Source organism: Eulemur rufifrons, chromosome 6 (genome assembly GCF_041146395.1).
Source record: "Eulemur rufifrons isolate Redbay chromosome 6, OSU_ERuf_1, whole genome shotgun sequence".
NCBI lineage: Eukaryota > Metazoa > Chordata > Mammalia > Primates > Lemuridae > Eulemur > Eulemur rufifrons.
In genome coordinates this window covers 86,241,513-86,256,851 of record NC_090988.1, presented here as the reverse complement: position 1 = coordinate 86,256,851, position 15,339 = coordinate 86,241,513, and positions in this window count along the sequence as shown.

The window sequence follows — 15,339 nt, the reverse complement described above, 5'->3', positions numbered from 1 at the left end:
GCCAGCAGAGTTGGTAGTTATTAATTTCTGTTAATTATTATTATTAGTGGAGAGAGGGCACAAACACATAGGAGGGAAATATGGTACGGGTGACCCCTCCGTAGCTGTTCATCTATTCTATGTTTCTGTTCCCTGTCAGATGCCCCACTGGCTTCCCTCTGGCTGCAAGACCTGATTTTGTGTTTTAACTACAGCAACTGCAGGGTCACTGAGTGACACCTTTGTAGGGCAGGCACCACAGAAGAGCCCAGGATTGTTTGCAAATGACATAGATGTGGTCCATTTGGAGAAGAAGCCCTCAAGGGGCAGCTAAAAGAAGAGCTCAAGGACAGCTTTACAAAAGCTATATTCCCTCTATTCCTGGGGTTTCTAAAAGAATATATATACATGCTAATTACCTAGGGGTCAAGGGTCTTGGACATATGAATCCTGTCCTGCCTTAGCCATGCCCTGGGGAGGTGATGAGCAAAGGTCAAAGCTGGATAAATGCACATTTTTATGGCAGTCTTTGAAGTTTTTGCTCTACCTTCCATGTAGTCTCCTGATGTTGGATCATGAGGAGAGTTCCTTTGTGTCAGCTAGGCTTCTCCTTGTCTCTTACTCACCTCTTCAGTGAAGGAGGCAGCCAATCCTGGGGAAAGCCCCTTAAAAAAAGATATCAATTAAGGAAGATTTTTGTCCCTCTACCCAGAGCAGAATTAGGGTGGGCCCATCCACCCAAAGTCATCTTAGGGGGTGGTCGTGGTGAGCTAGGAAAGAGTAGGGGGCCATCTTCAGTGCAACTACCTACTTAAATGTTGGTTTAAAACATTGTGAATGAAAATAAGGTAATCACATACAAACACACACACACAGAACCATAAGAGAGAGAGCCTGGCCCCAGGTCCAGGGTTTAGTGAACGTCCTTAGCCTTGGCAGGTCACATTATTAACCTTTCCTGGGGTTAAGTAAATGGTGGAAGGTCTAGGACAGAGAGGAAGAGTGAGCAGGGTTGTGCAGAAAGAGAAGCAGATTGTCTGCAGAGCAAGAAAGGAGTGGAATAGATAGAGTCTAGGATAGAGCAGTATTTCTCAAACTAAGGGGTGAAGATACATTCTCAGATGTCCAGGGCTTCTTTTTTGGGAATTATTTAACTTTCTATCTTCTTTTATTTGATAATCCAAGAAGAGCATATATGAATATTCTAGATCATCTTTATAATCCTTTCAGAATCCCCATTTGCATTTATGCTGACATCAAGAACTACTTTTTTAAATTGTCAAGTTATGATGATAAAAGACAGAAGTAGACATCATACATGTGATGCATTTGCTCCAAAGGAAGGCTAAGTGATGTTATGTGGTCTATGCAGTGGTTAGAATGAAAAAAAAAAAAAAAGGTAGGAAGTGTAAATAATTACATGATATATCATGTTAAAAAAAAAGTTAAAAAAACCCTCAAAACTTCCAGAGTCAAAAGAACCAGCTCTGGATTAGTCAGCACTGCTTCTATGAGCACTGGTTTCATGTATTTAAAAAACACATTATCTACCACATTAAATTGATATTGATAATTTGAATTTGTTGGTTTTGTAGTTTAACTTTAAATACTTATAAGGTATATAAGCATAACATTTTATCTTGTATATTGTACATATTCAAATAATATTGTTTTATTTAGTTGATATTAAATAGTTCTTACACTCAGCCAGGTGATGTTTCAATGGTTTTCCATGTTTTAACTCATTTAGTCCTCTGAAATTACTCTATGAGGTTGGTATCATTATTATTCTCCAATGACAAAATGAAGACATAGAGGGTTAATTACTTTGCCCAAGGTCGCATGACCAGTAGGCAGTGGAGCTCGGATTTGAACCCAGGTTTTTTGGGTCTAGAGCCCATGCCTTTAATCACTTTCTGTATTGTCCTGCAATTACTTAAGTTGTATTCTTCCTTTTAAATGTGATCTGTTCATTACTTAAGTTTCAGAAATGCTAGGAAGGTGTCGTTAAGATCATCGAAAGCATTTATTATTGTTCCTTCAATTTCCCGTCTTGTGCATCTTCTCTTACTTTCTATTCACTTCCCTTGTACTATTTATTTTCCTATGACTCTATTTTACTCCTTTTCTATCACATTAGGCCTCATGCCTAGAAAGTCCTACTAGTAACTTCAGGGCTAAATAGAATTCTGAGCTCCTGTCTCTTCAACAGCCCTTCCACCTACCCTTGCTGTGCATCCTAGATATAATTTGGGAAGGATTGACTCCATTGTTTTAATCTGACTTGGGTGGGCAAAGGCAATATACATGACCGAAACATTTGTACCCCTGTAATATGCTGAAATAAAAAAAAATTTAAAAAAAGATAATCTCATATCCCTTTATGTAGTGACTGGTTCCCCTAATTCAGTCTATGCCAATAGCACATAACATTCCTTTGCCCAAAGAGATTGATTTAGAAGTGGATTTGTAACACAGAATGAGCCAATAAGATGTGAGGGCAGGTTTGAAGGACCTTCCAGAAGCCAGAGTTCTCTCTTTCTGAATATTATGGTGTGAGGATATAAAAACATCAATCTCCACGACCATTTTCCTATGACAAGGGAAGCCAGCCTTGGAATGGAACTCACTGCAAAAGGCAGAGCAAAGAGGCAGAAAGACAGGGCCACTGACGAAGTTGATAAGCTATTAAAATATTTGGCCCCCTCAACAAATGGGCAAAGGGTATGAAAAGAGACTTTTCAAAAGAAGACAGAATAATGGCCAGCAAACATTTAAAAAAGTGCTCAACATCTCTAATCATTAGAGAAATGCAAATCAAAACTACAACGAGATATCACCTAACTCCAGTGAGAATGGCCTCTATCAAAAAGTCCCCAAATAACAAATGCTGGCATGGATGTGGAGAGATTGGAACACTCTTACACTGCTGGTGGGACTGCAAATTAGTACAACCCCTGTGAAAAATAATTTGGAGATACCTCAAAGAGATAAAAATAAAAATACCATTTGATCCAGCAATCACACTACTAGGCATCTATCCAAAGGATAAAAAGACATTTTATAATAAAGACATCTGCACTCAAATGTTTACAGCAGCACAATTCACAATTGCAAAGATGTGGAAACAACCCAATTGCCCATCAATATGTGAGAGGATTAATAAAATGTGGTATATGTATACCATGGAATACTACTCAACTACAAAAAACAATGGTGATCTAGCACCTCTTATATTATCCTGGATAGAGATTGAGCCCATCCTTCGAAGTGAGGTATCACAAGGATGGAAAAACATGCACCACATTTACTCACTGTCAAACTGGTACTAATTGATCAACACTAAGGTGCTCACAAAGTAGTAATACTCACTGGGTGCTGGTCAGGTACGGTGGATAGGGGTGTGTGGGGTAGAGTGGGTGGGGTGGCTAAACCCACAGCTAATGGAGACAGGGTGTACTGTGTGGAGGAAGGACACGCTTGTGGCCCTGGCTTGAGTGAGGTAAATGCATTTCATGTAACCAAAATGTTTGTACCCCCATAATATTCTGAATTAAAAAAAATCAATAAATCAATAACCAATTTCTTCACTCCCCTCAAAAAAAATATTCAGCCAACAATTTTGAAGGCCACAGTTTCTTGAACTATACATTACATGAGCCAACAAATTTTCTGTCAGTTTAACCAGTTGGATCAAAATAAAGAGTTCTGAGATATGTTTCACAATTGCATGAACTTGTAATGGATTCTGATTGTTTTATCCAGTTCAGGTTCCAGAGGATTTTCACTTATCTGTATTTGACAGTGAGTTGTGGTTTGATTGCAGTATTCTTTCTCCATTATCTATGTATGACTAAAGCCTATATTAAAATGAATTAATTTATACTGTGTATTAGTTTTCTGTCAGTGCATAGCAAATTACCACAAACTTAGTAGCTTAAAACAATACAACTTTATTGTCTTATTGTAGTCAGAAGTCTGGTTGGTACAGGCCTTTATTGGACTAAAATTAAAGTGCTGCCAGGGCTGCATCAGGCCCTAGGGAAATCTGTTTCACTGCCTTTTTCAGCTTCTATAGGCTGCTCACATTCTTTGGCTCTTAGTTTCCTTCCTCTGTCTTCAAAGTCAGTGGTGGTGGATTGAGTCATATCTCACTGACCAGACCCATCTTTGTCTGCCCCGTCTTTTTCTGATCACATCCAGAAGGGGTCCTATATTTTTAAGGGCTCATGTGAATCAATTGGAACCACTCAGATAATCCAGAATAATCCCATCTCAAAGTCCCTTATGCCATGTAAGGTAACATATTCACAAGTGCTAAGAATTAGGGCAAGGACATCTTTGGGGGCCATTATTCTGCCTACCACATGGTGTGACAGAAGTAACCCCTAAGATATTTGACTCTATAGTAGCAGACCAACACGTGTGAATGATTCTCTACTTGAAAAATAATTGGGCAGTACTAGTATAAAGTATTACTACCAACTAACATTAACTTAGCAGTTACTATTAATATATACCAGGCACTACTTTAAATCATCCGTATTTATTAACACCATTTAATTTTCATAACACCTCCATGATCTAGATGTACCATTATTACTCTAATAACTGGAAGCTAAGACCTAGACAGGTGAGATGATTTATTTACTGGTTAGCAGTGGATCTGAGATTTCAACTCAGAAAGTTTGGTTCCATGTTCTTAACCACTATGCCATAGCCTTTCTCAAAATATCTTGTCAAGGGATGTTGTATTAAAATGGTAATTCTACTCAGCCACAATAAACAGTGATGATCTAGCACCGCTTGTATTATCCTGGATAGAGCTGGAGCCCATTCTACTAAGTGAAGTATCACAAGAATGGAAAAACAAGCACCAGAGGTATTCACCAACAAATTGGTATTAACTGATCAACACTTAAGTGCACATATAGTAATAACATTCATTGGGTGTCAGGCAGGTGGGAGAGGGGAGAAGGGGATGGGTATGTTCACACCTAATGGGTTCAGTGCGCACTGTCTGGGGGATGGACATGCTTGAAGCTCTGACTCAGGTGGGGCAAAGACAATGTATGTAACCTAAACAACTGTACCTCTGTAATATGCTGAAATAAAAAAAATTAAAAAATTAAATAAAATGGTAGCTTATCTGTATGAATCATATCCTACCAGTTAGAGCTTCTATTGTGTAGGGGGAGTAAGACATTAAGGCAGCTTCTTCTTTAAACTAACAACAATGAGCACTTCTCCCATGAGGCCTATCCAAGGAGTCATATGTTTTGGGAGTAGATGACGCCTTTCCCAATATCCACAAACGTGGGCTCATGACCAATTCCTCAGTGCTGGCTATCGGCACTGTAGTTCTTTAGCACTGCCAGATTTTCCCCCACAAAAATCTCCCTACTTTTTAGTGGAAGTCAAGTATTTGGAGGATACACTTGGCAATAAATTTTGGGACAAAAGTTTCAGGGTTGCGTGTATGTGTCTCTAAACAATGGCTTACTTTGGTCAATTGGATGGATGGAGGATGCAATTCAAGATAGAATTTAGGACAGCCTGCTATGGATTGAATTGTGTCCCCTGCAATTCATATGATGAAGCCCTAGCCTGTAATGTGATTGTATTTGGAGATAGAGCTTTTAGGAGGTAAAGTTAAATGAAGTTATAAGAGTGGAATCTTAATCCAATAGGATTGGTGGCCTTATGTGGAAAGAAAGTGTGAAAGAGAGAGAGAGAGAGAGCTCAGTGCATGTATGTGCACCAAAGAAAGACCATGTGAAGACACAGAGAGGATGACCACCGGTGTGCCAGGAAGAAAGCCCTCACCAGAAACTGAATCAGCTGGCACCTTGATCTTAGACTTTCCAGCCTCCAGAACTTTGAGAAATAAATTTCTGTTGTTTAAGCCACCCAGTCTATGGTATTTTGTTATGGCATCCTGAGCTAAGACATCATAGCCAATCATTTGACATTACACAGATATCTTATAGAAGCTGTGGAAAGAAATCGAAGATGGGTGAATTTTCATGTCAGCATTTTCATTGTTTTCATATTCTTTTCCTATTCTGGTGGCATAGAAAGGATTTGAAATCTGAAACTTCTAGACTAGCTTCTGAGAGTGAATAAATAGTTATGAACGAATTGTTGAAGTACTCGTTACTTGCTCTGCTCTGGCTGTATTGTTTTTGTTGCTGTTACTAGGACCCACCAGGGATGCTCTTGCTTTAAGTCTTCACACTGGGCTTTCCCTTTGCCTGACATGCTTGTATCCCATTTCACGTGCATGGGGTTCCTACGACTCACTCCTTTATCTCCTTACAAGGGTATCACCTCCTCAGTGAGGCTTTCCTCACCCTCTGTATTTAAAATTACAACATGCCACCCCCAACTACTCTCTATTTCTCTTCTCCACGAATTATTCATTTTAATAGCTTTTATATCTATCTAGCATACTCTTTATTTTTCTTTCTTATGTTGTTTATAATCTATTTCCTCTCAGTATTATATATGCTCCATGCGGATGGGGATATTTGTTTATTTTGTCTGCTATTATAGTCCTAGTACCTAGAATAGGATGTGGTACATGGTGGTGTGTTCAATATTTCTTGAATGAAGTAATGTGTTGAGTTCCAGGCTCATTTTTTCCCCTATGTGTATTGTCTCATTAAACTCTCATAATAAATCTTTGGAGTAGATTTATTTTTATTATCCCAATTTTACCAATTAGGAAACCGAGGCTTAGAGAAATTAAGTAGCTTATCTAAACTCCTACTGCTCAAAAAGGCAGAGTCAGCTTTAACCCAGGGGGTCTGCTTCCAGAGCCCACACTTAAATCTACATATTGTACTTCTCCCAATCTCATTTGTTCATTTTTTATTTGCTAATAAATAACTGGCTTATATATTTTTTTTATTAGGGCTGCATTGGCTGCATAAATGAAACTCAGCTGTAAGGGCTTATCCAAATAGGAATTTCTTTTTCTCATTTGCCAAGGAAGTTTGGAAGGAAGTCTTTCAGGAAGAGCATAGCAGGTCAAGGTAGACATCAAGAATTTAAGTGTTAGCTGGGTACGGTGGGTCATGCCTGTATCCCAGAACTTTGGGAGACCGAGACAGGATAGCTTGAGGCTAGGAGTTCAAGACCAGCCTGGGCAACAAATAGCAAGACCCTGTCTCTATTAAAATTTAAAAGGAAAAAAATTAGCCTGGTATAGTGGCACATGCCTATGATCCCAGTACTTGGGAGGCCAAGGCAGGAGGATCAGTTGAACCCAGGAATTGGAGGCTACAATGAGCTATGATCACATCACTGCACTCTAGCCTGGGAGACAGAGAGAGACCCTGTCTCTAGAAAAATAAAAAGAACTCAAGTTTTCAATTTCCTTCTGGTTTATTGCCCAGCCACCCTGAGCATGTTGGTGCTCTATTCATGGCCTTTTGGTCCACATATCAGGCAGAAAGAAGGAGAAACAGCAAAGGACAAAGGGTACTGACAGACATCTTTCCTTTCTAATTTTTTTTTAATGAAACAATAACTTTCTCATAAGGCTCAAGAATGGACTAGAAATTGTCATTGTCTAGAAATGACTGTGCATTTATAATTGAGCTACTTTAAACAGAATATGGAGCAATGTTAGTAGGAGAGGAAAAGAAAATAGACATCAGTAGTGTCCACCATGCTCTTGTTTCTCTTTAAGACCTTTGTATTAGAATGCTCTGTCCTGCAATAATCAGAAACACAATTCAAATTGGCATAGGAAACTAGGAAATACATTAATCTCACACCAGGATATCCAGAGGTAGGATAGATTACAAAGTTGGTTGATTCAATGGTTGAAGGATGTCCTCAAGGAATTAGGCTCTTTTTGTTTCTCTCCTTTGCCATCCTCAGCAATGTCTTCATTCTCATGCTGGAAGCAAGGTGGCCGCAGCAGTTCCAGGTGTTAGATTCACACATGACAACATCTGTAGGAAGAAGAGGGACCGACCCTTCCTTTCTTTTTTTCAAGAATGAGATCACACTTTAATGGATTTCTCATGTCTTGGCCAGAACTGTGTCATGTGCCTATTACTACACTCCTTACAGTTAAGCAGGTTTGACTTTGACCAAAGAGGATCCATCCTTCACAACAAAGGGTGGAGTCAGCTGCCCTTGAAGCTCGTGGCCACAGGATCTGGGAAAAGGCCAGAATACAATTTCTTATTCTGTTACAAGGAAAGAGACGAGACTAGAAGTTGAACAAACAATCATTAGTATCTGCCAAAATAATAACAATTTTTAAAAAACTATGACAATTTGGTTTATTTCTTTTCAACTGATTTTTGAATAATGACTTCCTTTTAGATGAATTTATGACAGATAAATTTATAAAAATGCTAAAACTGTTAGATCAGTAAGAATCTCAGGCTTGAATTAATTTTAATTTGTATCTTTGATCACATTTCTGCAGCCATTCTTCACTAGCCTAGCATATTACCTCTGGGGTGGGGGATAATTGTGGGGGAGTGAAAGAAATTTGGGGACCCTTCCCAAGAGAAGCAAGCCAATTTCTTCATACCTTCCTGTCCTTATAATTCAGGATTGTTTCTGTCTTACTTCTTCTGTAATGCTCTCTTTATGTGAGTGATATCATAAAAACAATTCATCATTGCAGCCATCAGATTCTTTAAGACAACTCCATATAACCTGAAATATTTTTGCAGGAAAATTGATTTCCCAATTTAAGCTTCATGGTTGACTGGTTGTGCTGTTTATAAAAAAATAGCATGAATAATTTAGTTGAAGATTTACTGTGAGTTGCAGATATCATTCTTTTTTGTTTTTTCAAAGTCATCTTAAATATGCTATTATCAAGGAAATAGGGTCTTCAAAATCAGAGAAGGCACTGTTGGAGTTTTGTGCAGATTTTGTGGGGGAGTTTGCTACATTTGGTAGAAATCTATATAAGCCCTAGGTCAACTGAAAATGAAACAAAACTAGCATTAACAATTGTGTTCTGTAAGCTGGTTATTGTCCTAGCCTTTTTGACATACGTTATTTTATAAGCTATGACACTTCATTTTATAGAGATGCAGACACTATGGTTCAGAGAGGTTTAAATAATTTGACCTAGGATAAAGGTAACAAAACCTAGGTTCAATAGCTTTTTCCATACCTATATTAATTGCCAAACTGCAAATTGAGAAAGCCTCCCCCCCCAACCCCCGCTGTGAGCTGGCTCATTGCTGCTGTTGCTGCTGCTTTTGTAGTTTTCTCTTTGTAGTGAGTCTCTTTGATTCTTCTAATGTATAAGTTTGGTCCTCCTGCTCTGCTGGCCATTTTAAACCAATCATTAAATACTCATGAGGTGCCTACTGTGTGCAAGCTCTGGATCATAACAGCTAACATGTTTGTAGTGGGCAGTAGTGTTGCTCGGCACATTTCCATTTCTCCTCCTCTGGACACAAGGGAACTTACACTTGCTGGTCCCCCTTGTGGTTGAGTGAGGACATGTGATTAGTCCTGGTCATTGGGTGGTGAGCTGTATCATCATATGTCACCTCCAGGCCTAGTATTTAATGGTTAGTGTGGAAACCTCCAGGGAGCTCTTTCCCATTGGTATGATGACTGGCAACATTTGAGTTGGTGTTTGCTCCATCAGTCTGAGTCCTTGAGTGAGAATGGTGAGCAAAGCTCCCCTGCCTACCTGAGGACAGACATATAATATGAGAAAGAAATAAGTCATATTTGTATACAGCCACTATGATTTTGGGGTTATTATGGTAGCCAGTTGTGACTAGTCTCCACTGATACTGATATTGAATGATTATTATATACCAGGCTCAGTAAGTAAACAAATTCTGTGCATTATCTTCACAATAACACCCTCAAGTAGCATAATTATCTCCATTTTACATTCTAGGAAACTGGGACTTATAGCTGCAGTCCCCAAACCCCAGGGCCACGGATTGGTACCAGTCCATGGCCGGCCTGTTAGGAATTGGGCCGCAGGTAGTAGAGCAAACTTCATCTGTATTTACAGCTGTATTTACAGCCATTCCCCATCGCTCGCTATCCCTACCCCCCACGATCATGCAGGTTCATTTTCCATGAAACCGATCGCTGGTGCCAAAAGGTTTGGGGACCACTGGCTTATAGCGTTTAACTTTTACAAGGTCATCCAGACCATCTAAACCTGGCTGAGACCAACTTCTGAATTTGGACTCACTATGCTATGCTGGACTCAGATGCTCTGTCTTATTAATTCAGCCTATTTTAATTCATCAAAAGCATTTGAATTTTATCTGAATCTGTAGTAGTGGACTCTTCTGGGTAAGACTTACATTAATACCGGGGAACAGGAACACAGTACTATTGCAGGATTACCATTGTTTGGTAAATTAGATAGAAGCTTGTATCAAGTCTACTTCAGCAATACAGATAAACCTGGAGGACATTATGCTAAGTGAAATAAACCAGGCACAAATACTGCATGATCTCCCTTATATGTGGAAAAAAGTCAAACTCACAGAAGTAGAGGGGAGAATGATGGTTATCAGAGGGTGGGGGTAGGGAGAGATGGGGAAAGGGGAGATATTGGTCAAAGGGTACAAAGTTCCAGTTAGGAGGAACAAGTTTTAGTGATCTATTACATAACATGGTGACCCTAGTTAATACTGTATTTTGTATCTCAAACTTGCTAAAAGAATAGATTTTTAAATGTTCTCAACCATAAAAAAAATGATAAGTAGATGAGGTGATGGATATGTTAATTAGCTTAATTTAATTATTATACAATGTATACATAAATCAAAACATCACTTTGTACTCCATGAATATGTGAAATTATTTGCCAATTAAAAATAACAGAAAACCAAAATGAAACTAGCACCAAATGGTATGTTCCATGTCCGTGAACTGGGTATTGTTCTGGACTCTTTGATAAGTAATTTTATAAATCATAACACTTTATTTTGTATATATAAAGAAATTGAGGCTCAGAGAAGTTTAGGTAATTTGATCTAAGATAAAGGTAACAAACTGAGATTCAAACACACTGTTGTGAAAATCTGTGCTGTTTTTACACTACCACCCAGCAGGTTTTAAATGCATGGAGAAAACTGAACATTCCATCTCTTTGTGGATTAGAGAATTCTAGCGTGTCTTCCATAGAGCACCAGGCCTATAAGATTCTCTGTGAACCAAAGGGCTCCCTTGTTTCCAAATTCAAATTAATCTGGAAACTAAGTCACCACTTTTCAAGACTCATGATGTACATTAGCAAAATTTAATCTCTAAGAAGTTCTTCAGTTAAGAAATCTATTTAACTTGTGTAACTTAAAGTTTCTCAGATGTATTTGACTACTGAACATCCCCACCAAACTCTGCCATTGATTTTAAACATCCTAAAAATAAGCACTTTTTTTTGAACACTTTTTGAAAAATTTTATGGCAGAAATTAAAAGTAGAACTTGACACTATGCTGGAATGAAACATAACCATTACATCCTGGGAAAACAAATAAATGTCTGTGTTTCCTTTTTGCTGACTTAACACAGCAAGGATTTTGACTTAGCCCAAATAGCTCCTGGTCCAGATCCATTTCCTATGGATAGTCAGAAAGACAGCACCATGTTGCTTTGATGTCTTTTGCTTTATTCCTAACAAGGAACATCTCTGGGTTTTGCTTCTCCCTGTCCTACTATGTTAGCAGAATCCTTCTTTCCTAGGGTTCTTGGTTCATGGATGGATAATGTGATCAATCTAGACCAATGAGAATCCTCCCTGGGGCTTTTCCACCAGTGCTATCAGAGATGTTCTCTTCTCCCTTGATGTTACTAAATGCTAGGATGTGGTCTTATGCTGCCAGTGATCTTAATGTTTGTATAACATGGCTAGAGCCTAAGAATGGACAACATTTGAATCTATGAGTCCTGCTGTGCCTGAAGCCACAAGTTCTATTCCCAGATATTTTGATTATCTAAGCAAATACTTTATTTATTTCTTTGTGGTTTTTTTCTGTTTTTTTTTTCTTGTTATCTGTTTTTCTCCTTCTCCTTTTTTTCCCCTCTTTTTCTCTTCTGTCTTCCTTTCCTACATCTCGTCTCTCTGTTTCTCTTTTTCTAGTAGTTTGAGTATTCTGCCACATAATTTCAGTATGAACTGAAAGAGTGTTGATTAACATATTTACCTTCAGGCCAGGTGCTGTGGCTCATGCCTATAATCCCAGCACTTCGGGAGGCTGAGGCAGGAGGATCACTTGCGCCCAGGATTGAAGGATACAGTGAGTGATGATGATGTCACTGCACTCCAGCCTGGAAGATAGAGTGAGACAAGACCCCATCTCTTAAAAAAAAATATATATGTATTCAATAAACTTGGGCAAACTGCTAAATAATAGAAGATGTAGACGTAAGTGCTGCACAGGCTAAGAAATCTCTCCCAATGTTAACATAACTGGGAGGTTTCAGAATGTATCATTGTTTTTCACTGCCACAGTCCTAGCAGCTAACACAGCTTCTGGATATGATGAAAGGTATTTAAGGAATATGTGTTTAAGGAAAACCAATTACTTGGTTTAATGAACACTAATAGCTTCCTCTTTCAGAGAAGATCAACCTTTTTTTCTTTCATTCAATTCTCTTTACCAACTATATACCGAAACTTGGAATTAAGAAACAAATCTGTTTTCAAAAAGCTTATACTCGAATGAGGGAGAAATTTAGAAACAAATGTAAAAAATATTTAGAAAACATATCTGTAGGAGAAACGTATCTGGGAGGACAAGGAAGTTCTGACTTTTGGTAGGTATGAGAGCTCAGAATAGGTATACTAGAGTTAAAGAACTGGAAATATCCAAGCTAGATTTGGCCTGGAAATATGTTTGAAAATTTGGAAAAATTTTATATAACATTACTTATTTACATTGTTTCTTTAAACATTAGAAAATTCAGCAACATGGGCTTGTGTGTTCCCTTGGGAACAAATGGCAAGAACTGAGTAAGAGCTCACCCATTTATGTGATATGAAACACGCACACCCCAGTCAGGCACAGCATTTTACCACATCTTATTATCTTATACCTGGTCTGCAGCAGTCATTTTTGTCACCTGCCTGTCTCATAAAGGCATTTGTGTTTGTGACCCTGGTGTCTACTGTGGCTGGCAAGGAAGAGCACAGAGGTTCTAAGATCTCATAATCCATTTGCCGATCAAAATACCTTTTGAAGAGTATTAAGTATAGAAACAGAAAATGGAGAAAGAGTACTCTAGGATTATGAGTGCTGACCTGATGATCCATTTAAAGGAGTCATATCAGCTCTGCATTTTCTTTCTTTCATTGGCATCACCTGGGGCACAAAAATGTGATCGTTCAATTCTATGCAAAGCCTGTGCTTTGGTAAGGGAGGGAATCTGTTGTGGGTGGAAACTTGAGTGGAATATCTGTCCTCATCATACAAGCTTATTTACTGGGAAGGAAGCTTCACGATAAACTTGGTTAAATAGACTGGGGCCCAATGTGGAATAATGGAAGAGCCCTGCCTAGAAATCAGGGAGTCCGGGTTTGAATCCTGGTCCTGTAATTAAACAGTTGGGTGATATTGGGCATGTCTCTTGGCATTACTTGGTCCATCTACTCTTTTATATAATGAGGGATTTGGATTAGATAATATCTAAATATCTGCCAGCTCCAAAATTATAAATATCCTACAACATCTTACATACGAAGAGGGAATACAGTCTAACCCAGCCTCTGGAATCAGAGGTTTAAACCCCAGTTCTACTACATATTGTCCCATCTTTCTCAATAATAGGGATTGTTGTAATATTCACTTTGTTATGAATGAAAGAGAAGATTAAGTGCAAGTGCTTAGGATGGTGCATAACTTATAGAAAGCATGCAATAAGTGATAACATCTTTAGAGTTACTAATTCCTGCTTTCTTAATACAATTATCTTCCCCCTCTCTTTATTTTTAATTGTTCTCTTCTCTGATTTTTATGCATGTGCCTTACCCAGTAGCAAATTGATATTGTGGAGTCTGGCACAGGAAACAAAAGCCCTTCTTTTTAAGTACATTGATTTGTTATCATTAGGAATTTAGACTTTAATAAAGTTAATGGTTGGTCTTAGTAGTGATAATTCAAACAACTGAGAAACTTGAAGGTAGGATCTATGACATGCCCAGCTCTGCATCTCCAGTGTCTAGCAGGGTGCTTGGTGTGTAGTGAATGATCAATAGATGCTATTTTGCTAAATCTTTTAGGGTCTACTGGCAGGTTAATTTTAGTAATAACTAATATTTATTGAGTATTTAACTGTGTCCAACAATCTGTGCTAAATGTTTATATGTACTATATAATTTAATTCTGATAAGGGGTACTATTATTTCACCTATTTTTCATATGAGGAAATTAAGGCCTAGAGAAGATAAGTAATTTACCCAAGAGCAGACACAGTTAAAGTGGCAAAGTTAGACTTTAGCTCCAGGCTTATCTTCCCTTAGAAGTGGGTTTTTTACCCCTGTGCCACATCATGCTGACACACTACTCTTTATCTTGGTCCTATGGTTAGATGAGATGATGGTGACCAGGAATTGAGCCTTGCACTGGTTACTGGACTAATAGATATTACAGCTACTGGGGTTTCAGTTTCTTGAAACCCCCTATGATTCTTATAATTGTCAGTACTAACACCTGTTCAGCATTTTCATGCAGGTAGTCCACTGGATGTTGGTATACCTCTTGTGTATTTGGTCAGTTCCTATGAAACTGTCATTGTCACATGCATGTTCCTGGGGGTGAGGTTGCAGATAGTGAGACAATGACGGCAATAGTAGGGTGCTTTGAGAGTAGGCTGTCAGGCATACATTTCAAAACAGCTGAATGCCCTCAAAACACCACAGTCAGCTGGGCTGTGTGAGAGCAATTTCTCTCTCTCTCTCTCTCTCTCTCTCTCTCTCTTTCTCTCTCTTTCTCTCTCTCTCTTATGAGCCCCTCTTTCTCTCTTATCTCTTTTACTTTAAGTAGTCTTTGGCTTTTAAGACAGCTTGTGACTCATCTAGAGATGATCAAACGTGATATTTTGAAATTGAGAGGAAGCAAAGACTCCTCTTTATGCCATGATCTAACCCTTTTTTTTTCCATATCGGGCTGGGACATGACACAATTTTTCCCCCATTTGCATTACCCACAGCCACAAAGGTTCTCAATATGTCTGGCCTGATTAAGGACACCCATTAGCTTCAGAGATCACTACCCTTTCCCTCTCTTCAACTATATTTAATGAACAAGTATATCTTGTTTGTGTGACATTTAATTTTATACAATGTTAATTTAAGAAATGGATTAGTACAGTGGATATATTAATGGCTATGTCTCTT